Genomic DNA, 27041 nt, shown 5'->3' with positions numbered 1-27041 from the left:
GCTAATAGATCACCAACGGTTATGAAAAATGGTTTTGTAATATGAGGGTATTTATATGAAAGGCTTTTATAAACATAGGAGGAAGTAGTGAAAGATCAAAGTTATAAGGATCAATAGATGATTCTCATAATGGAAAGTAATATGTATTCATCCTTTTGAGAGGAATTAATGTTTCAATTATGGGAAAAATGGGAAAAATTGGTGTTTTAGGGAGAGATGGAAAAAGTCGGTGTTTCAGCAATGGGAAAAATTGGTGTTTCAGCAACAGGAAAAATGGGAAAAGTTGGTGTTTCAGCAATGGGAAAAATGGGAAAAGTTGGTGTTTCAACAACGGGAAAAAATGGGAAAAGTTGGTGTTTCAGGAACAGGAAAAATAAAGAGAGATGTTGCTGTAAAGAAAAATAGGAAAGTGTTACTGAGAGGTAATGTGGGGGAATGAGCTATGAATTGAGGTGATATGAGAATGTTTCCCAAAATGAAACTTGATCCTACTTGCAATACAATTGTTCTTTTCAACCAGCCTCCCAATCTGAGACCTGCAAAATAATAAATTGTAACATGGCAACCCTTGACAAGGATTATTAGTTAAGAAATATAATCTAATAAAGAAACATATATTGCAGAGATTAAATGCAATGAGGGGCAGCAGGCTCCCCCAAAAAGATATAATGTGAATCTGCCATGCAAGTGGCCTTAAAATCCTCCTTAGAAATAGGTTACTGGTATGGACGGAGCTGATACCCATTCACTAACAATGGTGTTCTAGAATCATCAATTGTTAGGAGCCTTACTGTTCCATTGGGAAAAACAATATCTATCTCGTAAGGTCCCAGCCACCTTGTTCACAATTTTCCTTGAAAATTTTCAAATCAGGAATCATACAATAAAGCCCAATTACCTTTTTGGAACTGCTTATGCTTAATAGTTTTATCATGCCACCTGGTTCTTTGTTTTTGAATCATAGATGTTTGATGGATGGCATCCAACCTCTTTTCATCCAATTCCTAAAGCTGCTGCAACCTAGCTGTCTGTGCGTCAGTCAAATCAAGGTTAACAGCTAAAGCAGTTCTTAAGGTTTTAATTTCAAATTCGACAGGAAAAAGAACACTTTTACCATAAACCAATTCATAGGGTGAAAAAACTATAGTGTTCCTCTAGGTAGTTCTATAAGCCCATAATGCCTCAGGCAGCCTTTGAGACCAATCCTTCCTATTCTCCTTCACTGTTTTTGTTAAAATGGCCTCTATGACTTTATTTTTACTTTCCACCTGACCATTAGCTTGGGGGTGGTAAGATGTAGTCATTTTATGATTGATATGATATTTTTGAAGCATAGCTTTAAAACCATGAGAATTGAAAGGAGGTCCTCCATCTGTGACTAGTTCTCTAGGCACTCCAAACCTAACAAAGATTTCTTCAAATAGAAAGGTTAAAACAGATTCCTCATTAGCTCTAGTAAGTGCCTTCGCTTCCACCCATTTAGTCATATAATCTGTACAAACCAATATATAAACTCTTTGACTGGATGGAGGATTGATGGGTCCTATAAAGTCTAGAGCCCATCTTTCAAAAGGTTCAAGTATTACCTGGGAGTTCAGTGGCATTTCATCTCTATGATTAGGTTAACCCATTCTCTGACAGCTATCACAGGCCCTGACATATTTCTTTGCATCCTTAAAAAGTGAGGGCCAATAATAACCCATCCTAAGAATTTTATGTGTTGTTCTCTTATCAGCAAAATGCCCTCCACAAGGGCCATCATGACAAGCCTTCAGTATATCATAAACCTCATCTTCTCTAATGCATCTTCGAATTTCCTAATCAAGTCCTGTATGAAAAAGACACCCACTTATCCAGCTATACCGAGCACTTTGTTGAATGATCTTTCTTTTCTCCCGGTGTGATAGGTGTGATGGTAACTTCCCTGCAACCAAATAATTGGCAATGTTTGCATACCAAGGTGAGTGAGCAGATACTGCAAACAAGTATTCATCAGGAAAGGAATCATCTACTGGAGTATTATCATCAGTTTTTATCCGAGAAAGGAAGTCAGCAACTACATTTTCTTTACCTGGTCAATCTACAATTGTAATATGAAATTCTTGTAATAATAATAACTACCTGGTAACTCGAGCATTTGCGACATATTTGTTCATTAAATACTTAATAGCCGAGTGGTCAGTATCAACAAAAGTAGGATAACTAGTAATGTAATATCGAAATTTATTAATAGCATAAATGACTACTAAAAATTCCTTTTTGGTAACATTGTAATTAATCTCAGCAGGGGTCATATTCTTACTAATGAAATAGATAGCATAAGGAAGATTATTTTCTTCTTGTCCCAAGACAACTCCAATTGCAGTATCCAAAGCATCAGAGGATATATGAAATGGAAGTACCCAATCAGGTCCCCTTAGAATAGGAGTTGTAGACAAATGATGCTTAAGTTCATCAAATGCTTTCTGATAGGCATCAGTCCACTTAAATTCAACATTTTTCATAAGTAACACAAACAAAGGAGAAGCTATTTTAGAAAAATCTTTGATGAATCTTTTGTAATATCCAGCATGTCCTAAAAAACTTCTTACATCAGTTTGTGTTTTAGGGATAGGAAGAGTCTGAATTACCTGTACTTTGGATGGATCTACTTGAATCCCTAGGAATGAAATGAAGTGTCCCAGTACAATTCCTTCATTCATCATCATATGACATTTTTCAATACTCAAGGAAAGATGAGCTTGTATACATCGTTTAAGTACTTTCTCAAGGTTTTGTAATGCATCTTCAAAAGTCACACCATAAGGAGTAAAGTCATCCATAAATATCTCCATAGAGTCATTAAGCATATCAGAAAATATTCCTATCACTGCTCTTTGAAATGTTGTTGGAGCATTACATAGTCCAAATGGGAGAACTCTATAGGCAAAAGTTCCCCAAGGACTAGTAAAAGTGGTCTTGTCTTGGTCTTGGGGTGCAATTTTGATTTGGTTATATCCGCTAAAACCATCTAAAAAGGAAAAGAATCTCTTTCCTAACAAGCTGTCTAGCACCTGATCAATGAATGGCAAGGGGAAATGATCTTTTTGAGTGGCTTTGTTTAAGGCTCTATAATCTACACACACTCTCCATTTCTTGTTTTTCTTAGGTACTATCACCAATGGAGAAACCCATTTACTATCAGATATGGGGTATATAAACCTTGCATTAAGCAATTTTTGAAGTTCTTCCTTAACAATTTCCCTCAAATTTGGATTCATTCACCGCTGGGGTTGACAAACTGGTCGGAACCCCTCCTTAATATAGATACGATGAGTACATAATTCAAGAGAGATCCACTTCATGTCTGTGTAGTCCCATGCGAATGCTTCCTTGTTTTCACGAAGTAACTTCATTAGTTGTTGTGTTTCAACATCTGATAAATTGGGGTTTATGTTCAATGTTTTGCCAGGTTCGATTTCTACTGTTATGCTTTTAGAGGAGATAGCAGTTGATGTTTGAGGTAGATTTTAGATTTAAGCTTTTCCTAAGTTTCAGGTTCCAAAATTGCAGTAACTGATTATATGTTTCAGAAGTCACCGATGAAGGTTTAGAAATAAAATTGCTAATTACTTCATCTTCCATGGTGTCTTTAAGAGTTAAGGCTTGTCCAATGGTCAAAATGGGTTGAGTGTCATTATCCTCATAGTCTAGCCATTAAGAATCATAATTTTTAATCATAGGTGTGGCATGAGGGTAAAGAGTAAGCTGCTTGGTTTCACATCCATTAGAAATTGTCATTGATCCTGATCTACAGCTGATAAAGGCATCTGCTGTAGCTAGCCAGGGTCTCCCCAAAATCAGAGGATGTCCCCCCAACTTTGTTTTAGTCTGTAATATGACAAAGTCAGCTGGGTAATTCCAGGATTCAACTGAAATGATCAGGTCTTCAATAACCCCCTCTAGTTTGATTGTGGAATGGTCAGCTAATTCCAGGATGGTTGGTGTCTCTTGAATTACATTTTTCAGCTGTAACAATTGTGCAGTTTCAAGGGTCATAATATTTATAGCAGCACCTAAATCTACTAGAACTCATGAAACAATAGTTTTTACAACCTGTACCGTGACCATAGGATGGCCTGGATCACCATATTTTACAGGAGGAGTTTTTCCCGACATTAAAGCAGCTAGATCACCCATCACATGAACTGTAAGGGGGTCTTTAGCTTTCCTGCCAGGTTTCTTGATGCAAATGTCTCTGATAGTTCTAGCATAAATTGGCACATCCCTGAGTGCTTGTAAAAGTGGAATTTTAACATAAATATTTTGCAATTCCCCTAGAAGATTAAAAGCAGGCGACTCAGGTGTCTTAGTGAGAGCTAGCCGCTCAGGGAATGGTGGCTCTGCTGTTTCAACATCTTTATTAGAGGTTGGCTTGACTGTTTCAACACCCTTATTAGGTAGATTATTCTTTTCTGTCTCTTCTTTGTCAGCATCAGAAGAGGTAATATCATCAATAATTGGCTAAAATACTCTCCCGGATCATAAATGAATATCATTACACTGCACAAGAGATGTAGGTAGGTTCTAAATATCGATGACTTGCACAATTTTATTAATATTAGGGTTAGGGTTCGGTTTTACAAGCAACTGGGGTCTCATTGTCTGATTATTCAGTGGAGCACTTGACGGGAGAGAGAGTTGTTGCTGAAACTTAGGAAATTGATTTGGGAACGGAATTTGTTGAGCTCTCCAATTTGGTTTCCATTGATTGAAATAAGATTGTTGTGGAGGCCAAGGAGTCCACATTGCAGGGTCTACAAAGGGAGGGTTTGTTTGTTGCATGGGTGGGAAATTCATTTGATTAAAGGGTGGGTATTGCATTTCGTTGAAGGGTGGGTAGTTTGCTTGATTAAAAGAAGGATAATTATTCCAATGATTAAATGGCATACTAGAGTTCGTACCTTGTCCTCGTGGTTGCCATTGCCTCCTCTGTGTCAGCAAATAAACTGCTTCAGATTCCTCCTCAATTGGTTGCAACGCTGCTTTTATCCCTGGTAAAGAAGGGCATTGTTGAGTTTCATGGTCCTTCTCAAAAATGGTGCAAATTGGTACCTTGTCCAATGGGCATTCCCTTAGTGGATGTTTTTATCTGCATTTAGGATAGAAGATAGCCAAAGCAGCTTCTGCCTCTGCCTGTTTTCTCTTAACCTGCAAACAATCAGCTCTTGTTGCTCCCCCACTGGCTGATTTTTGGACTCCTGAATATTTATTGTCCCTGCTTTTTGATCTGTTTGCAGCCCTTCTTGAACATATCTTGCAGAGGTTGACAATTTCATCATACGATTCTTTAGATATATCCCCTTTACCAAGCATATTTAGCATATCTAAACAGTCATCCCTTACCCCTTTCAATAATATTGTCTTATGAATATCTTTACTTACATTCGGGTGATCGGATCTCTGCAGATTATACTGGAGTCTTTCCACAAAGTCCTCCAGATTTTTTTCCTCCATCTGAACCATCTTGAATAGTTCCTCCCTTTTCTCTCTCGTCTAGCAATAGTCTTGGTATTTGGCCAGAAATGTCTCCTTCATCTAATCCCATGTTGTGACCACATGAACTCCCAAGCTCATAAACCACCTTAGTGCATTTCCTTTTAATGTTGTTCGAAATAACTTCAATTTTTGAGCATTAGTAACATAGTCATAACTTCTACACAATATATCAAACTTGAAAAGAAACTCATCAGGGTCTTCAGAGGATAAACCATGGAAGTTAGGTAAGGTTGAGATTGGGATGTTCTTCATAGGAGTTGCTCCCCTGGGAAGTTCCCCAATAGGGAATTCCAAGGTGGAGAGGGAGTTCTTGCTTCTTCCTTCTCCTCCTCCATGTCCTCCACCAAAGAGTCCTTCATTGTTTCCATCCATTGGTTGTTCCCCTTGTTGCACTTTCCCAGTCTTCAGCGCTTTCTATTGGACTCTCAATGTCTTGAACTGGTTCCTCAACTTCAATATCTTCTATTGGTTATTCAATGTCCTCCACGGGTTCCTCAGTATGTTCTACTACCTCTCCAAACCTTTCAGGTCCCACTGCTTCCTCTGTTTCGTAGTCCATTTGGAGAGAGTGCTGAGTCTGTGGCCTCCGAGAGCTTAGCCTCTAAGAAGTTTCAGCTTTTGAAATAATCTCATCGATAAAGTTTTTCTTCCTCCTCTTCCTTTGCCCTTGCCACTTGTAGGATTAGTTTTCTTGCGTCCTCTCATGCATCCTGCATATCTAAAAGAAAATCATTAGTGCTTTTAAAATCTATGATTTCCTTCCCCGACAATGGCACCAAAATGTTGGTCACTTTAATTGCTTATTAATTCAAACAACCAAGTGCTACATAAATTGTCAACCCAAGGAAGTCTGTTTATTTCAAAGGCAACTGTGTACTATATGTACTCAATCTTAAAAGCAATAAAAGTTGTAGTAAAGACTAGTCACACCTTGCTTAAGAAAACTGAAGCTCCACTCTGAGTTACAGCAAAAACAATCTATTGCAGACAGCTACCAAAGAAGGCTTAATTTCATTAAAGGAGTAATCTAATGAAAAAGAATCAATCTGCAAAGGAAAGAACTAGCTATGTTGTAACAGAGAATAGGACCCTATTCCCAGAGCGGGAATCTTCAACACCTATTTTTGATTACCACACTGCCAACTCACTCTGTAAACTCAATTGCGAATGAAACACTCATGAATGAACTGTAGATAAACTGAATAATGCAGCAATCAATTGGAAAGAAAATAGAGTTTCAGCAATAATGTGAAAACAATATTAAGTAAACAGTACTGTTAACAAGGCATGGATAAAAGACTCACTTAACACACTGTAGAAATATAATGGGTGAATCTTGTGATGAAGGTGGGCCCTGTACTTCTCACAAGATCCCCCAGGAGACGAGAACTAGAAAGAAATGTTTAGAAAAAGATTTTATTCATCCATCAATATGTCATGTTACAGAAAAAAGGATTCTAGTTCTGTTCCTTCAACTAAGCCTTCCCCACAGTCTGTTCATCCCCTTCTAATGTAGATGTCTCCTCTTTTTAAAGAGGATACATCTATTACAATAGATTACATTGTAAGTCCTATTTTAAACCTTTATACAAAAATAGGGAAGTCATTTTTCCCATCAACAAAATGTTGTTACAATAATACTGTCTTTAGATCATGATCATTACATCCAGTGTAGCATCTCCTTCGGTGATCTTCTTCTGTTGCTGTCAAATCTAGACTGCAAATCACAACTGTTCAACCATGAGATTTGCGTGTCGTTCCTACTATTTCAACAACTGTAGAAGTAATCTTGTAATCTCCAGGCAGTTTCAGCAACATGGACTACACATCATTCTTTAACCGTTCAACAACTATCAATTCAATGATCAACAATGAAGATAGCGTAATTATATGTAAAATGATTAAACGTATAGTGATGAGAAAAAATATTGTGTACCTTTGGAATAATTGGGTTAAAACAGTAACAAGGACTTTAAATATAAGTTGAAAAAGTATGACATCATAGCAAAATGAATGGTCAAAAAGAGACAATATGAGGTCCTAACAAGAAGCCTTTCTTCTTTTATCCCCATCATGACAAGTGAGTGGTTTGAAGCTTTTCTCACCTCAGGTTGGTGGATGTGGACCAAGGACAACAAGTTTCTCCTCAGCTGTGGGAGATATTTAACATGATGTAGAAGAAAGTCTGGAAGACCAGGAAATTTAAGCCTGACTGTGCCAAGCCCTAATGGCTTGAGTTTTGATTTGTCTGCAATGTATACTGCACCATAAACATTGTCAGTAAATTCTTCAAAAAATCTCTTCTAAAAGTCATGTGGCAAGTTTCTCCTGAATCTAGCAACCAATCATTTTTCCAAGAAGCAAGTGAAGCATTAAATAAGCCTTCATTTACTCCAATATTACAGTGTGCCACAACATAGTGAGCGGATTTAGGTGCTTTACCTTTGTCTTTTTCATTAGTTTTACCTTTGGGTTGATTTCTTTCCTACTCAATTCTGTCCCAAGGCAACTTGCATGTGGATGCATCATGTGATCCATCTCTTTTGCAGCGTATGCAGTGCAAATCTGACTTTTCTCCTTGAGAGTGTCTGCCTCCCCTGCCTCTGAAATTTCTTCCTCTTCCTCTTCGACCACCTATTCCTCTGGAAGAATCTTGAGCAAGATTCTTTTCTCTATGAGCAAGGCACACAGCCTCTTCAAAAGACTCAGGAGATGTCTTCTTGCCAAAAGCTTTCTCTCTTTCAGCAAATTTTTTTCACAAGGGAGTCAAAGGTAATATCTTTGAGGTTTCCATTTTCTTGCAATGACTTAAGATAATTTGAGTAAGTGGGATAAAGTTCCTTGAGAAAAGCTATCAGAGGAATATCTAGTTCAACATTAGTGACTTTGATATCAAGCATTATAGATTTTACTTTTGATGCAAGAGAAAGAGGATCATTATTTTGTAATTCAAGGGTGAAGAGTTTAATCATGAGTTGAACAACTTCAAGTGTAGAGTGTGAGTCGTATAGTTCCTTCAATTTTTGTAAGGCTTCGAAAGAATTTGAAAATGGCGAAATATGGCGACTCACCTCTTCATTTACTGATGCTGCAATCAATGCATAGGCCTTGCTATTCTTATTTTCCCAAATGGCGAACTCCTTGTCTGAGGTAGGCTGTTCTGGCTCTTTGTATCCATCTCCAACACACACTCCTTTCCAAAACTCATTGAAAATGAGGGTGTGTTTTATCTTCTGGGACCACTCAAAATAGTTCTTGTTGCAAGTGAGAACTACTCCCACAATAGATATGATTGAATGCATTCTTAAAAGAAGGACTATGTGCTTCAAAATAATGCAACCTTATTCTTCCTTCTTGATTAGGTAAGAAATTGATTTAATATACAAAAAGCAAAGCTATGTTCTATCCATATAGAATATCACCACTCGTATAATATTATTATATTACCACTCACCATTCATAATATATGACATACGATCACATACCATCATATTTTCAACCTTCTTTCATATGATATATCAAGCATTCATGCCCTTGACATTAAAAAGGAACCGCTAATCACACCATTTTAATGCATAAATCTTATAGTACGCTCACTGCACCATGCACTATATAAGGCTAACCATAAAAAAATTTCACACCTCTATCATACAATATATATGTTGACCAGTCTTCAAAAAAATAGAGTATCATGTGATATATATATTTCAACTCTCAGTTAACATGTATGCACATGCCACACAATCTTAAAAAAAAATTGACTTACACTATACGCAACACACTAGAGTATTTCAATGCACCAATGCTCCAAAGCTCATGTCCGGGCGGTGCCACCAGCATGGGGTCTTGGCTTCCTCACTACCAGTACCAAATGTATATGGAGGAGTCTGCATCCAACATTGTTCTCGGCAAAGAAGAGCATATGGCAGTCAAAGCAAAGTGTATGGTAGTCAAAGTGACGGATACATATGGGATTTTATGTGTTTTGGAGCCGAGCAGGGTGGACTATGGACTATGCAACATGCAATCCTTTCACACAATATAGAAATTCTAATCACAGTGATGCCATGGGGATAATGCGTAATGGGAACACAATAGTTTAGTTTTCAGCGTCCTGAGAAGAGAAACACAGTCCAGGGAGTGGTATGAGTGCCACAAAGCTTATGAAAAGTTGCCTGTAGCTGCGGGCTTGATGCCCTGAATTGGCTCAAACGATGGCTCAATGCCACAATGAGGGCATGCCGCAAGAAAGGAGCACAGAAAAGGCTGAGCGTTTTGTATGCAAGTATTGTGCAGTGATAGGAGCAGAGAAGGCAACACTACAGAAACATTCAAGTCAATGAATAAACTGTCAGACCAATGGAAGCATCACCGTCAAAGCTGCTAGGATTAGCCAGAATAAGCAAAATCATGGTGAGTCGCAGGGGATATGAGAGAGATGTCAGTCTGCAAAGGATTCAGAACATAGGCAAAATAGGCATAATAGGAGTTACAAATTAAAGAGGGAAGCCAAAAATGGCGTTGGCTCTGATACCATGTCAGACCAGGAAGTAACTCCTCAAATCAATTCATGTTATTCATTCAAGTTGTTAATTATTATATACAAGAGGGAGTGTCTGTTCAGTTTATATCCCGGTGACTCTCCATCTTTTCTATTATTTATTTACATTAATTACAGTTGTTCACCCAGTCCCTATGATTAGGTGTCAACAGATCCTATAAATTATAGGACCCTAACAAGAGGCAAAAATGGATCACCCATACCACGGAGGACAAGTGACTGAGTGAGGATATCCCAAACCCAACACGAGAAGCATAAGAGTGTCATGTTCAAGAGCAACATGCTTCCTATACAAAGGATGTTTCATTTTCATTTTTCCCCGCTATTTCTAGTGAGTACCCCAATTATTTTTCACAAGATTGAAGGGGATAGCATATGCTTTTCATGTAAGTTCATTCTTCAAATGAATCCATCCTAGTAAGTTTTAGGAGCCCTAGAAAGGAGAAACTTGGTCTCCTCATGGTGAAGAATCTTTCATCGTAAAATTTTAATGAGTTCAACGTAAGAATAACTCAGTATCTTTTTCATATTTAGAGAGTTTGAAAAAGAGAAGAAAAAGAAAACTCCATCATGTCCCTTTTCGTAATTTTCCCTCAAACCCAAAAAGGTAGAAAACAATATTCGAGAGAACCTCTTGAAAAATGTCAACCAAGGTGTACCTTTTTTGTAAATAGTCAATCTTAGCTTGAAAAAGGGGTAAACATATTGTTGGGCTAATTTATTGACTAAATTAACACAAGTATTTAATTATCAATCAGGGTTTGTAAAACTTGGAGGCAAATCCACTATATATGGACATCAGATATAATCAAGTTTAGAAGATAAAATTTGAAGATTTAAAGAAGTACATATTACAAATATAAACCTATTTTAGCAATTTCTAATTCACTTATGTAATATATGAGGGAAGATGCTCCTAACTTAGGAGAACCAGGTTTTCCTTCCCTACAATACTACTTTCATGAAGATAAATCTAAGAGCACTAATTAACAATGGCTTATGATACAGAAGATGTAAAAGAGGAGGCTCCTAACTAAGGAGGTCCATATTGTCCTTCTTCACAATCCTACTATATCACAATCACCATTGCTTCAAACCAGAAATGCAGAAATAACTTCAAATTAGAAATGGAGAATGAAATTCAGTTTTAGTTCAAGATCAAATAGAAGGGGAATTTAACTTAAATTCCATTATGTCCCTTCATATGTAGATTAGAATTAAACCAATATTCATTCAGCAATCATCACACATCTAAATACATTTGAAACAAAAACTAGTCTATGAAAACTATGAAAATTGAACCAAGAAGTGTACTTAGCTTGGTGTGGGGGCCCTCCACCCTTGCCTTGCACACTTGAAGAAATCTCAGCTACAGCAACTTTAGTAAATCAACCAAGCATGAACAACAAATTGGAATGAAACAATTTCTTCAAATTAGCTCCCAACTCAAATTATACAACAGTTACATACAAATTCCATTACAAAAGCCATCAAAGTCTTGGCTTTAAATAGAGGTTTAATGAAACAAACTGATCTATATTATCTCTAACACTCATATCTACTCATATCCACCTATCTACGTCGAACTCATCCAATTCATCCCAAGAAATATGGTCAATCCCATGAAATCTCAAAACTGCCCTATTTCCTAGGGTTTTTCTGGTGACTAGTCATGTTTGACCAGCTTTGACCGGGCCTAATAAAGCTTGTTCTGGCTGAACCAAGTGGAGTTGGCTTAATCCTAGTTCCCAAGCTATCCATCCATGCATCAAACTCAAGCCCAAGTGTCCTGCAAACATGTCATCCACATAGCTATTACAGGAATTTCTGATTCAGTCCAAAATTGCACTTGAAACTCAATTTTCATAAAAACTTCTAGAAATTTCAAAATTAAAATTAAACACCTGAATATGCATAAAATACATCAAAATGAGATGGATGTGATGGAAAATGGATGGAAAATATAAGGATTAAGTAGGTTTCCCTAAGCAAAAATAGACCAAAACTGAGGGCCAACATCTCCCCCTTGCTGATCTTCAAGCATGTCCTCATGCTTGCTTCTGCCTTTTGACCTTTTACTTCTCTATGCTGACTGATCTGCTGATGTACCTATGGCTCTGTCCTTTGAAGATGAAGCTTTCTCTTGAGCTACCTGTAAAAGGATATCTATGCTTTCATGTACTTCTTCTCTTTTCTTGTGGATGACTTTCTTTACCAATATATCATTCTAGATGAGCAGCTTCAGACAACAAATAAAACTTGAATTTTGCAATACATTCTGACACAGGATTCATGTCCCTCTCAAATCAACAATTTTACTCAAAGGATCCAATATCCAGTTTCTCTTACATCTTATTAAAAGAAGCAAAAATTTTTATGTCTAGGCTTTCACTTTCAATTTAGCCACTGGTTTACCCATGCAATCGGCAAAATATGGGTCAAAATAACCATAAAAATATCTCAAATAGAAATGAATTTGAGAAAATTGTTTGCATGGAGTCTAATTAGGCTCGTTCTAAAGAAAACCCATGTTTTCATTTTTCAAATTTCATTTTATTTTGCCCAGAAAAAGCCTAAGATTGAATGATTATTCAATTTGAAATCAATTTTTTTCTCTTCAAATTTTTCTCCAATATCTTGCTTACCTGATGCTCTTAAAAAACAATTGAATTTCATGCTTGTTTAATTTATGTTTTAGTGCAACAATGAGTCATTGTTTTTTAAGCATTACCCTTTGTAGAAAAGAAACACCCCTGTAAAAAAACTTAGTGTTGCGTTGAAATAGAAATATTTTTTCCTGCTCTCTGTACAGTTCATCATGAAAACCAGGATTCAATACCTAATCTTCAGCACTGTGCTAATCATCATAAAGAAACTTGCTGCTCACTGTTCAATGGTTTGTATCAACCCCTGCACTGTTTTATTTAATCAATGTTATTTTGGCTCTGCACACTCACATATAAAATCAAATCTTCAAACAATCACCGTATTTCCTACAAAAGGCTCAAATAACACGGCCTCTTACAACCCCTGTAGCAATCAAAATTCACAATATACATTTTTTTTTTACACATTACAGTCCTTCCTTAAGCAAAATCGTGCAATATATATCTGTGTGTAACAATTGGAAAAAATAAAAATAAAAATGCATCGGCCATACAATCCTTATGTCATGAAACAGCACCTAAAAACGCATCCTCAGCTCTTAAACAATAATGCTCTGCCTCCTCTGCTATACAAGGTCATTGTTTACAAAAAATTTGGTTCGACTGTGCCAAATACGCACATGATCCCACAGAGATGTGAATGACGTGTTTTGCATGTGAAATATGGTGGAAATACCGCATAGTTTTGCATAATTTTCGTGCCGTGATTTATGTAACTACACCGGTGAATCGTGTTGCCTTATCACATAGCCGTTTATTCATTAATATTGTTGTTCATCTAACCCTTGTATTTATTAGTTTCTGGAATCAAGATGTAGTTTCGGCATTTACCTGGCTATTGGCGAGTTCTAAGGACTATTTAATGGCACTCCATATCCCAGCGATCTTTAGAAAAATCCCCAGATTTCCTCATGAACCTCTGTTGCATTTATTAAACATCCAATCTTACCTTATTTGCCTGCACAATCCATGGGATTTAATTCAGCGTTGAAACTTATGTATAACTGCCTTATTTCTACGCTCCTTGCTTAGCTTTGCATTCCTCTCTGTGTTTTTTATGGCTCCAGTTTCGTTCACACGATGAAAGGCTCAATCACTGAGCTGGGTTTGCATCGTAATAACATTACAGAGTTTGTAGTTTGACTTTTTTACCTCTCCAAGTCATTTTCTGATCTGTGTACCTGAAGCTACCATGGTTGCATCCTCTCCTCCGCTGTCAAAACGTTTTGCTTCTCTCAACTGCGCATCTACCATCTTTCCTGAGCCTTAAATGGCTGTGATGGCAAAGAAATTTACAGCTCTGAGCTCAACAATGGCAGAGCTCTTCTTTTCTCAACGCACAGGGTTTTTTTTTCTCTGCTGTTTCAAAACGTTTTTACTATTTACTATCCTATTGACTGTAGCTGTAGCTCTACGTAATTCTCAGCAACTCTCAGCAGCTCTACGTTTTGCCCATTCCACTGTTTGGTTGCATAAATCGTACAACTGCATGCATCATTTAATCACAGGTTTGTTTGCCTTGCCAATGCATCATCCGTTGAAGTGGTTGAATACACCAGCCATGCAAATGTATAATGGTTTGCGTGCATCATAATTCTGTTTGTGTACTTGCTACTACCCACAATTTTTACCTTAGCATAATATGAACCATGTATTCTGAAATTACATGTTTCAATGGTTGCAAGCTTGTTGTAATTATGTGAAATCATTTCCTTGTTTGCCATTTTCCGTGGAGACCTGGGCAGCACCACCATTATGCGCAAGAATATTGTGTTTAATACATTTCAAAATGGACGTGTCTTTGTTTTATTTTCATTCAAAATGCGCATATGATGTTGTATTACCTTTCTCACTTCCTTTCAAAAATGTGCATATATTTCCTTATGAAATATTGCTTTCCTTATTTCCTTTGCGCATGTATTTACTATTTATTGAAATGATCTTACCCTTTACCATATGCTTGATATCGTTGCATATTTTCATAAGGTTTTCCATCATCATATTCCATAACTTTACACTATGCATATATAAATAATAGCATTGCTTATGATAAAGTTAATCATTTCGATTTGCACTTATTCCATATGTATTGCAATGTATTTCCTTAATTTTAAAATGACCATTTTTAGGTCATGTTTAAAATTGTTTCCATGATGCTAATTGCTTGGTTTGTTTGTGCAGGTTCAACTTTTTTAAAAATCCTCACTTTGATCCATTTTGCTTTATGGAAAAAAATACTTAGGGTTAGGGTTATGAATATGGAATATATGAAGGGAATGTAGAATATAAGGATAATGGCATATTAGGGTTATGGAATGAAAAATATGTACATATGTACAATGGATTAGGTCTAGGGTAAATGTAAATGTAGGATGGACATAGGCTAAAAATGTGATGAATATAAAATATGCATTTAGGTATTAACTCAATTTTAACAAAGTCTAGAAATTTCTACAAAAATGTAAATTTGCAAGAGCAAAATTTTGTACTTACTATTCTTGTACTTCCCTGTAGTATTGGATGAATGTTGTTGTTCTTTAACAATATTGGATGAAGTTGTCTTGATCAAATATCATAGATAGATAGAGCTTATTTATGCTTTCCATTCTAGCATCCTTCATTGATTCTGGTCCATTGATTATTGATGTTGTGTCAGGTCCCTCTGTAATTGATTCATGATAACTCAGGTCCCCTCTGTCATGTACATTTTGATGCAATATATACATGTTTTTGCTAACATTTCAGGTCCCTCTGCAATTGATTTCAAACATATTTCAGGTCCCAACTGCCAACAATACAAGTTTCGTCGTCAATGCAGCTGCATAACTAAGTTTCTTTTTGTGAACCTCCCCCTTGCTGATGGGAAGACTTGTCCTCAAGTCTTCTTTATTCTGGAGGATTATTCTTGCAAACTCAAACTGAAGAAATGTTAAAACAAAATAGGGAATTCATATTGGCCAAGCTGGTTGGTTTTCCAATATGAATTCGAGTTTGTATTGTGCCACTTTTGTGGATTTTCACAACCAAACTCCTTTTTTATTTTTGATCTTTTTCTATTTTTTTTTTTGAATGGAGGTGGGGTGTAATGGAGTTGAGAAGTATGAAAAGCTTATGGAAATAGATTATATCGAAGTCATGATATAGTAGTAAATCTGGACTTCAACATGCATGGTCGTGGAGCTTAACATATAGTATGGATGATGGATCAAATCATGAACAATATGAATTCAATATGAAAGGCTTCTTTGAAGATTGATGTGACTTAACATGGTACTGAACTTGACTGCTTCTTCTAATGATTGTCTTCATGTCTCATTGCCTTGATCTCGATCATGTTGTAGGGTTTGTTGATGTTGTTGGTCAACATTGAAGAACAAGCTTCAAGAGTTTGAGTTTCATTGAATGAACTCAACATTAGGTGAATTTTCACTTTGCTTTGACTTGAACATTTGTATTCATATTCTGAAATATGAATTTGACTTTTGAAAATTACTTCATTCATGGAGTTCACTCCTTCATTCTTCTTATGACCTGCAAAAACATAGCACTTGCCTGCAATAAAACATTAGATGATGGAGGAAGAGAGGTGTACAATCTCTCTTCTTCCAATAAACATGTAAATCATTACAAGCATTGCTTAGAAAACAAGTCCAAATATGATAGACAAACATAATGCATTTATTTACCCCTTTGAGGAATGGTGGCCAGCCTAGACCTCCTAACGGTATTTTGTTTACAGAATATTTGTTTGATATCCTATTAGAGTGATTCCAAAGCCAAGTTGAATTGAATTCATATGGCTACCTCCAATATAAACAAGTTTTCAAAATGGTTTAAAATGATATGGTAAATATTATAAGGAGTGCCATGTTTGATAGAGCTGCTTGTTAATTTTTAACTAGACCAACAGTCACTATTTGAAGTGTAACTTCTTCGATAAAGATCGGATCAATGTGATTCCACTTGAAGATTAAAGTAGATTCATTTTTGTATTTCCAGTAGAAACAGGTTTTAAAAATTCTTAGGCTTGATATCACAAAATTGGTGATGAACAGGCCTAGGAGGCAGAGTTTTACTATATTGTTTTGAAGACATGCAGTCACTAAATGTGGCATAAATTTTTCATTTCACCCCCAAATGGGATGATTAAAATTGTGTCTTAAACTAGACTTGAATATATATCTCCCATATAAACAGGTTTTGAAAAGAAGATGATTTTGTATGTCAAATATGCCAATGAACAGTCAAGACCTAAAATTGTCACCTTGCAGATTTTTCGACAAGCAGTTAGTATTTCAAGAATAACTTTTACATATGATATCTGATTGAAGTGATTCAAATTGATTTGGAAACTAGATTCCAAGGGCTATCATCCCTATGAATTTCAGATAAAAATGTTTCCCTTAGACACTTCAAATATAGGCTGTACTAACTCTGTCCTCAACATTTCACTTGAGACCTAGTTTTGATTTTGATCACATTTTTATTTGTGATATAAATTGAAAACTTCAAAATGGATTCCAAAACTAGATTTCAAGAGATATGTAAAATAAACCATTATTTCAAAATAGGCTTTCTCTTACTACCCAAAATAGGCTTTCTCTTACTGCATTTTGCCATGTAGTCCTTTCAAATGAATATTGAATCGTGATTTGAAGAAATTGTTTGGCACAAATTTATTATGGAAGTTTTATTGTGAATTCATTCTACTTGTTTATTTATTCTATTCTATCCTATTCTATTTTAGAAAAATAATTCATTCTCTCGAGTATAAGATAATTTTCAATGCATCCATTTTCGTAACAAGATCATAAGTAAGCTCATATCCAAATTTGAAAAATATACTTTAATGTATGTTTGAACATGAAAATTTATCTGATCATAAAGATTTGATGAGAAAGAATGTTGAAGAATGGAGTAGTGTTGTAACCTATTCTTTAACATCATCTTTTAGATCTTGTCATTGAAAATGGATTTTGTAGTTTTGTTTTTTTTGATTTTATGTTTTTGTTGGGGGGTTTTGTTTTGGAAACCTAATTTTAGGATCTCTATTTCTAGGCATAAAGAAACATAACTAAGAGAAATGTATCTTAACTAAATTTTTAGTGTTTTTGTTTATCTTCTATTTGACTATGCTGATAATTGCCTCCCCGTCAACGGCGCCAAAATGTTGGGCTAATTTATTGACTAAATTAATACAAGTATTTAATTATCAATCCGGGTATCTTAACTAAATTTTTAGTGTTTTTGTTTATCTTCTATTTGACTATGTTGATAATTGCCTCCCCGTCAACGGTGCCAAAATGTTGGGCTAATTTATTGACTAAATTAATACAAGTATTTAATTATCAATCCGGGTTTGTAAAACTTGGAGGCGAATCCATTATATATGGACATCAAATATAATCAAGTTTAGAAGATAAAATTTGAATATTTAAAGAAGTACATATTACAAATATAAACCTATTTTAGCAATTTCTAATTCACTTATGTAATATATGAGGGAAGAGGCTCCTAACTTAGGAGAACCAGGTTGTCCTTCCCTACAATACTACTTTCATGAAGATAAATCTAAGAGCACTAATTAACAATGGCTTATGATGCAGAAGATGTAAAAGAGGAGGCTCCTAACTAAGGAGGTCCAGATTGTCCTTCTTCACAATCCTACTATATCACAATCACCATTGCTTCAAACCAGAAATGCAGAAATAACTTCAAATGAGAAATGGAGAATGAAATTCAGTTTTAGTTCAAGATCAAATAGAAGGGGAATTTAACTTAAATTCCTTTATGTCCCTTCATATGTAGATTAGAATTAAACCAATATTCATTCAGCAATCATCACACATCTAAATACATTTGAAACAAAAACTAGTCTATGAAAACTATGAAAATTGAACCAAGAAGTGTACTTAGCTTGGTGTGGGGGCCCTCCACCCTTGCCTTGCACACTTGAAGAAATCTCAGCTACAGCAACTTTAGTAAATCAACCAAGCATGAACAACAAATTGAAATGAAACAAGTTCTTCAAATTAGCTCCCAACTCAAATTATACAACAGTTACATACAAATTCCATTACAAAAGCCATCAAAGTCTTGGCTTTAAATAGAGGTTTAATGAAACAAACTGATCTATATTATCTCTAACACTCATATCTACTCATATCCACCTATCTAAGTCGAACTCATCCAATTCATCCCAAGAAATATGGTCAATCCCATGAAATCTCAAAACTGCCCTATTTCCTAGGGATTTTCTGGTGACTAGTCATGTTTGACCAGCCTTGACCGGGCCTAATAAAGCTTGTTCTGGCCGAACCAAGTGGAGGTAGCTTAGTCCTAGTTCCCAAGCTGTCCATCCATGCATCGAACTCGAGCCCAAGTGTCCTGCAAACATGTCATCCACATAGCTATTACGGGAATTTCTGATTCAGTCCAAAATTGCACTTGAAACTCAATTTTCATAAAAACTTCTAGAAATTGCAAAATTAAAATTAAACACCTGAATATGCATAAAATACATCAAAATGAGATGGATGTGATGGAAAATGGATGGAAAATATAAGGATTAAGTAGGTTTCCCTAAGCAAAAATAGACCAAAACTGAGGGCCAACACATATACTGAGACGACGTCAATTCATTTAATTTAACGAGTTTGAAAAGACAAGTACTCGATGATCTTTTCATGTTTCAAGAGTAAGAAAAGATCTTATAGATGAATCTAGGGGGGTTCCTTTTTCGTTTGTTTTTAACGAGTTCGAAAAAGAGATAAAAAAAACTCGTTGAATCAGTCAATAATAATCACTGTATCCACCAGAAAGTACCTATAACTGCATAAAGATAACCACCGATCATTGATATCAAGAAAATTAATAAAATATTGGAAAAAATGAATTTAAAACTTATAAATAGACCAAAAGTAAAAAAAATATTACCATTTCACTTGGAGAAAATTTGAGAGTGCATTTTTACCCTTTTTCCTTCGATTTTCAGGCGATTGGTGTAGAAGATCTAGGGAACCATTTCTCAAATGGTCAACAACAGGTAAGAGCTATGCCTTTGCTCTTGCATTTTATTACATTTTGATGTATTTTTAGTGTATTTTTGCTTGTCAGAAAGAGGATTTTCATTTTTTAACCGCGAGGATGATCATTGTGGGTTTTCTCATCAGAACCACGATGGTCTCCCCTGAGCCGAAAGGCCCTCGTGATGGCATTGTGCATTTATTAAAGATAGATGCGCTGATTCCGAGGGCAGAAATTTTAAAGGAAGAACCCTATTTTAAAGCAAAATGTTTGAAGTTTACTCCATGGAAAAGCATATAACTGCTGTGTAATTATGTTTTGCAGGTAGGTGACAGGGTTCTAGAATGGAAGGAAAGAGGCCATGAGGTAGAAGACCAGCAGGCAGCCCAAGATCTAGAATGTATCAATGCTTTGAGGAATTGTGGGTTGCTGAAGTTCTTTAGGACTATAGGTCTAAAAGCTCAAAATGAAATGCTGCATTACTTGATCAGCCTTTGGGATATCGATTGAGAAATCTTCATCATTGGGGACAAGGAGTTGGAGTTAGAGGAAACATATATTTATTTCATCATTGGATTATCGAGAAGAGGAGAAAGAGTTCAACTCTTCAGGTCTCATCCTGGAGGTGAGAGCACTAGCACTCTAGTCGTGAGACATTGCCTGGGTGCCGAGATGACAATGGGCAGGAAGGTTAAGATAGTGACAGTCAGAAATATTCCCCTGAGGATGATCTTATTCACCATAGCTTGCATAGCTGGGATGCAATATTTACATGAGACTTTGAAATTTCAATTCCAGTATGCAGTAGAATCCCTCACTCCAATAGTATTTAACTGGGTTTCGGGGTTACTAGACAATATGAAGAGGCAGTTGACCAAGGGTAAGCCTGGAAACTTGAAATAGTTTGGATTTCGTACAATTTTGGTTAGTTTCTTTCTGGAGCGTGTGCCCTTATTTTGGTATCAGTGGACAGAGGTGCCAAATCCTAATCCACAGGATCTGAGGCTAGTCAGATGGAGTGAATTCATGCCTGAGGAGGGGGGGGTTAGTAGATGCATTTCCCACCGCAGTTTTTCATTTGGTTGCATCGCCAATTGATCGTTGTGGATGACTATGCCTATGCAGGTACAGATTTTAGATGGGACTCGAATCTACCTCTTCCACTAGGTGAACAGTGGACTGATGCAGGTAAAATTTGTTTTTAGTTTTTTCAAGTTTTTATGAATTTTTTGTGAAAGTGAAACTGAGACTAAACTTGTGATAAATATGTAGATGTTGGATCAGAAAGGCTGCCTGCCATGTTGCTAATAGCACGGTGAGTATCCTAGCAGGTAGCAGATGCTCCCTATGAGGAAGGAGTAGACCCCATAAGGGAGATGGAACATAATTTGGATGTGATTACTCGAGGGATTCCAGAGTATGATACTATAGATGATGTGCCATTGCGATACCAAAGGCACATAGTAGGGGTATCTGCGAGAATTTTTCGGTTGTTAGGCCGATTTATTAGGGAAGTCTCATGTTATTGCGGGCATCATGCAGGCGCATATCTTTTCTATTCGTTTTTTTCACATGTTGTGGGCTTTGAAAGACAAGTGTCCTGGAACACTTTATTTTTGAGATTTTGATGTTAAACGCTCTGACAGATGTGATATATATATATATATATATATATATATATATATATATATATATATGCATGTTTTATTTTCTACTTATGTGTCCATGTATCATGATATGATTGGGTTTATAAATTACACAAATGTCTATCAAGAATATAATTTTCTAATGCATCTGTTAATGTATTCAAATTGCGTGGAATATTTTGATATGTGATAAAATCAAAATTTCTTTCCAGTAATCAAACACGTAGATACATACACAAAATTTGTGGATTTCTTACTGAGTAATGATTGTTTAATTGTAACACAATGAGTTGTGAATATAACTTGACAACTAAATCTCTAATGCCAAGAGAAACTGCTTTTCACAATAGTTCAATAACTGCACTGTATTCGGAAATATTATTAGTTGTTCGTCCTAGGAAGATACCTTGTAAATCAACCAACTTGCCATCAGGGGCAAAGAGTGCCCAAGCTACGGAAGACAAGTTCTGTGTGCTACGACAAGCACCATAAGCAAAACCAACATGATGATTTGATCACATCTGCAAACCTAGTGGAACACAAGGCAAGAAGAAAAATATATGTCTGCAAAGAAAACAAACACACCAAAAATCAAAAAGCACACAGAATTCACACACTATGTACAAAAGGTAATTACATGAATTTCACGCATAATACTTTTTCAAATACAATCCATTACAGGGTTGTGACAATGCATTTCCTTTGTAATCAACAAGCTCATAGGCGCCTTTTTCCAAGACACGTTTGACAATATATGGCCCTTGCCACATAGGTTCAAACTTTCCAACTCCCAATTTATCGTGAGCCTGATCATAAAGGAGGACCAGGTCACCTTCAACAAAAGTGCGAGGAGAAACGGTTTGATAAAAATGATATTTGACATGTTTCTTTTGGGCTTCAATCACCATTGTAGCAATGCGATGGGTCTCATCAAGCCTCTCAAGGTAGAGTAACTGCTCCTCTTTAGGCTAGGTATTAGGAAGAAGTTCGATAGCTAATTTCAACAAAGAGATTCCGCATCCAATAGGGAGTGTTGCCTCTAAACCATAAACCAGTTGGAATGGAGTAAATCCAGTGGCTATCTTAGCCGAAGTCAAGTAAGCCTAGAGAGATGAGAATAACATCAGATGCTAATCCTTTTTGTTCTTACCAATGGTTCATTGAAGCATAGTAACCAAAATTTTATTAATTTCTTTGACGTGGCCATTGGCCTATGGATAGTAACAAGTTGAGCTATCATGATGAAGGCTCAACTAAGAAGTCAGCTCTGCCATCATGTATTGACGAAAATTTGATCCATGGTTAGTTATAATGGCTTGAGGGACACCGAAACAGGCTATGAGGTGGTTAAAGAGGAACTGTGCAGCAGTGATACCGTCAGCATTATATGTGGGTGGACATTCATTCAAGGAGAGCCTATTGACATCAAGGCTTAGTTGTATGTTTCCTCTATTCTATTAATATACAAATGTTGGTTCATTTTCCACAAATGTGTATGCTTATGTATCATTTGTCTTAACGCTCCTTGATCTGTTAAGTAGGTTACTTTTGAATATGATATTTGTATTTTCATGCATTGTTGTGTTTTGATCTCTTGTGCAAGTGTATAAACACTATGAGTAGCAAGAACGAGCCCGTGACACGAGTGATTCAAGGTCTTAAACAAAGGATGACATGATGACATTAGAATGAGGTAGGCCATCTTCTTCATCTCTTATTTCAATTGTAACTTAGGAAAGTGTCTAGTAGATTGTCACGTAGGTTGCTAGTCCCACTCATTGGGCTAGAGGGATCATCTATGTCTATAGAGAGGATTGCCTAGACAAGAATATTTAAAAAAGACATGCCCCCACACTCTCATAAGGAATTTCGGTTTTTCCCACATATGGGACATTGTCGTTCGATGCACCGGAAGAGAAAAAGGCAGTTGGTTAACAATGAAAATTTTTTATTCATGAGGAAAACGAAGCACCCAGAACAAAGAAGAAACCAAAAAAAACATGGGTCCAACTTTTCCTGAGAAGAAGGTTGTAATTGAGATTAGCATCTACAACTTCCACTTCTAGCTCAAAAATCTTTCCTTCCAATGTGATAAGCAAATTTGTGAGAATGCCATACGGACGGGAACCTTTGTCATCAAAGGCCTCCAAAATATTCAGGGATTGGTTAAGGGGAGGAGAGCCAATGGCATTCCAACATGAAATAGACATGATGCAAGTGGAACCACCTTCATCAATAATAGTCTGATGGATCATCTTTCCTTTAATAATAACTTGAATGAGAAAAGCAATTAGATGAGGAAGACGAGGAACATGGTTTTCAAGATCAAAAGTAATTAAACTTGAATCAGCGGGATCAATGGCTCCTATAGCAGACATCAATGATTTTCATTGCATTGGACATGTTTGGATAATTTTCGAAGAAGACATCGTCGAAGGCACTTGAGATAGATCTTTGACTATATTATAATGTTGTGCAACTCTAACATTCAGATTATAGGATGATTTCCGAAGCACATCTTTGGGAGATGGTCAGATTATGGATTCATTGTTAGGTCACTCACTATGGAGTGGACCAGAACTAGGTGGAGTGGAAGTATATGGTATAATAGTGACTTCTTTCTCCATTGTCTGCTTTTGAGGGGTTTGATAGTCTTTCGATCGAGTAGTGACAGAAATAGGCAACGAACCTTGCATCATGAAAACTTGAGAACCAGAGAAGGCAGAGGATTGTAGTTGGTCTACCAATTGAGTCTATTGAGATGGAAATGGTTCTTTCAAGACAGTCAGAGTCCCTTTCAATAAACGAATAACTTCAGCGTGTCAGGGACAATCCTTGGTATAATGGTCTTCCTCACAAATGAGGCAAGGATATTTCAACTTTTGTTTGGAAGCATCATCAGTAGATGATTTGGGTGGATCCTGTTTCAGGGTATTGGATTTGGCTTTACCTTTACCCTTGTTCTTACCTTTTGAGGCCTTATCGGCCACGGTAGACTGAAAAACATGGACCTCAGAGGTTTTACCAGGATCTGACGGATTTTTTGAAGGATGGTTGGAACCAGTATTTGAAACAGATTTTTGCTTTAAAGAAGTCTTAGTAGAAGTCTGAGACACTAATCCAATTATACCATCAACAGGTGGTACATTGGGAGACTTTGAAGATGCCGGATCTGAATATGGTCTTGGAGCATCAGGCAACATCTCATATAACGTGCTAGATTGGGAATAGACTAAGTCTAGATACTGGGCACGAGTAATAGTTTGGTCCTCTATAACACAGCCACCCATTGATATATCTTTAGAAATTTTGTTTACAAATGATTTTGTGAAGCATTCCGTTAACAAATCATCAGGAATCTCGAATTTGATGAGGTGACGTCGATGTCTCCATTCATGGATATGATCAGAAATATGCGTCACAGTATCTTTCTAAAGGGATGTTAGCAAATGAGTACCAGTTTCATAACTAATTGGTAATTGCAAGTGGGTGAGGAAAGCCATAGCTAAAGAGTTAAAGTCGGCATAGGTACCTCGAGGTAATTCGACATACCATTTCGTGGAAACACCTAATAAGTTTCTTTGAAAGAGGCGAAGACAAATAGAATCATCAACATAAGAATTTGAAGAGCACCATAAGTGATATGTCATCACATGGGCTTGAGGGTCCTCTTTAGGTTTTCCTTTGAACTTAGGGCAATTGCTCGGAATTTTAGTAGGAAACGGAGGCTAGTAAGGTGAATGAAGAATAGGATCATTGGTGATCCTTGAGACATCAGGCAATTCCAATGTGGCTAAAAATGGAAATTGTGGATTAAATGGCATTTTAGGCCTTTGAGGAGGCCTAACCTGTGGATTCCAACCTTGCTGGTAAGGATTCTACCCCCATAGTGGAGGATTTTGACCATAGGGGACCTGATTTTCCCCCATTGAAAGTTATTGTTGTAGCGGCTACAAACACCCTCCAAAATTTTGTCCTGCACCCAATTTCAGAGCCTGCCTTGAGAGTTTCACTTGATGACTGCACATAATTGGGATCACTCTATGAGCTTGTGTGAGTCTTCGCACCCACCTTGCTTTATCATTTCACCCTAATTTTTGCATGTTGATGTCAAAGTCATGCTTGCGACCATGTCCTAGTTATACTCAAAGTTTTCGCTTTGTGTGTACCTGTTGTGTTCGCTATGAAAACATCTGTCGCACTCACACACCAGAGTCACATTCACTGTCGTGCAAGCGTCGTCACAGTCGACCAACGATCAATCACAAGTTTCGTACTTGTTGCTTATACCGTCAGTCAGTCATGTTGAGCATGTGTGTCTGGATGGTTTGAGTCGTCTTGTCATCAAGTCATGCAAGTGTGTGTTTGCAAGATCACATATGCATCTTTCGCTCATTCACACACTTAGTCACTTTGTTGAAGTTCTGACGACCAGATTCCCCTCTGACAGCCGGACCATCACCCTGCCATTGACTCAATCGACTGTCACCCAGAACAACATAGAAGCACCAAGCAATCCATTTCAAGTTGCACTGTCTGCAAGCAAATCAATCAACCTTCATGCTAGTCAACTGGAGAGTTTGACCCAGAAGCCACCCCGAGACTGACGCCTCTCAAAAATTTCGCAGAGACTACAGACCCTGCCAAGCTCACTAACTGAGAAAATTGCGTAGACAGGTCGGACAAACACCCTGTGCCCATCCATGTCTCCCTTAGAAAATTGCACAGTTTTTCCAGCTAGCCCTCCTGATAGTCAACTGACTGCTCATCCAGAAAATTGCATAGTTTTCATGAGTAAGTCCTCTACTGCCCAGCAGTTCTCTCAGCTCAAAAACTACATAGAGGTGACTAGTAGGCCAACTTCCCAGCATCAACGCATATTTTCCCACCAGCAGCTCCCAACAATCGACTAATAGTTCCCTCCAGGAATTGTGCAATTTTTGCTACCAAGCTCTAGCAGCTGACTGCCAGTTCCTTCCTAGAATTGCACACTTTTTGCTACCAAGATCCCGGAACCTAACTGCCAGTTCCCTCCAAGAATTGCACAATTTTTTTTGTCATGCTCCCATTGCCTGCTCATTCTAGAAATTTCATAAATTTTTCCCGCCCAACCTTTCCGTAGCCTGGATTGTTCCTCTCAAAAAATGCGCAGCTTTTTCCTCCAGCTGAGCCAAATCCTACGGACAGTCACTGTCAATCTGGATTGCCATCTTCATCATCTAGTGACCCATGTGCAGTTTTCATTAGTAGTTACCGGAGCCTACATCCACCTTGCAACCTTGTCACCTCTCCCGGTCATCTGCATTCGAAATAATCATGCATCATGGTAGGCTAGGAGGTTTATGGATTTGATGTCATCTCATCATGAGTGACTGCAGACATAGGTACACAAAAACACATGGTGCGACGATGGATGGGATGAACAAAGGGAGCACATGTATAAGGATAGGTTCACCAATGGACAAATAGATGATGCATGTAAAGGGATGTGCTCACGAATAGATGATCATTATCTAGATGTGTTCGCAGATGGATGGATGAGCAAACATGCAAGATGTGTTCATGAATGGATGAATGGACGAACATTTACCTTTCACGAAAAGA

The sequence above is a fragment of the Pinus tabuliformis genome, chromosome 5_1 (assembly GCF_031772625.1).
Source record: "Pinus tabuliformis cultivar Carrire ecotype Pingquan chromosome 5_1, CPIR1, whole genome shotgun sequence".
NCBI classification, from domain to species: domain Eukaryota; kingdom Viridiplantae; phylum Streptophyta; class Pinopsida; order Pinales; family Pinaceae; genus Pinus; species Pinus tabuliformis.
The sequence above is the reverse complement of the archived record's forward strand: the minus strand, read 5'-3'. Positions refer to the sequence as shown.